Here is a 279-nt window from a genome sequence, read left to right as displayed (position 1 = left end):
CCTCGTGTAACTGTGACGACGAAATTTAAAAAACAAACATATTCTACTTTATTAAAGACAAGATTATATTGATTAATACCCATTTTCGACTCACCGTTATTAGGCATAATATAGTTTATTATTTTGCTTACTTGAGCCTCTGTCCGAAAGGTTTCATGTTCTTTTGGAAATAGAAATTTACAGATTCTTAAGCGAACCAAACCCCGATTTCTAAAATACAACCTTGTTTTACTGTTAATAAATACGTGCGGCATGATTTGATACGAAACTTTTATGTTA

Source organism: Limulus polyphemus, unplaced genomic scaffold (assembly GCF_000517525.1).
Source record: "Limulus polyphemus unplaced genomic scaffold, Limulus_polyphemus-2.1.2 Scaffold970, whole genome shotgun sequence".
Classification (NCBI taxonomy): Eukaryota; Metazoa; Arthropoda; class Merostomata; order Xiphosura; family Limulidae; genus Limulus; species Limulus polyphemus.
The sequence above is the reverse complement of the archived record's forward strand: the minus strand, read 5'-3'. Positions refer to the sequence as shown.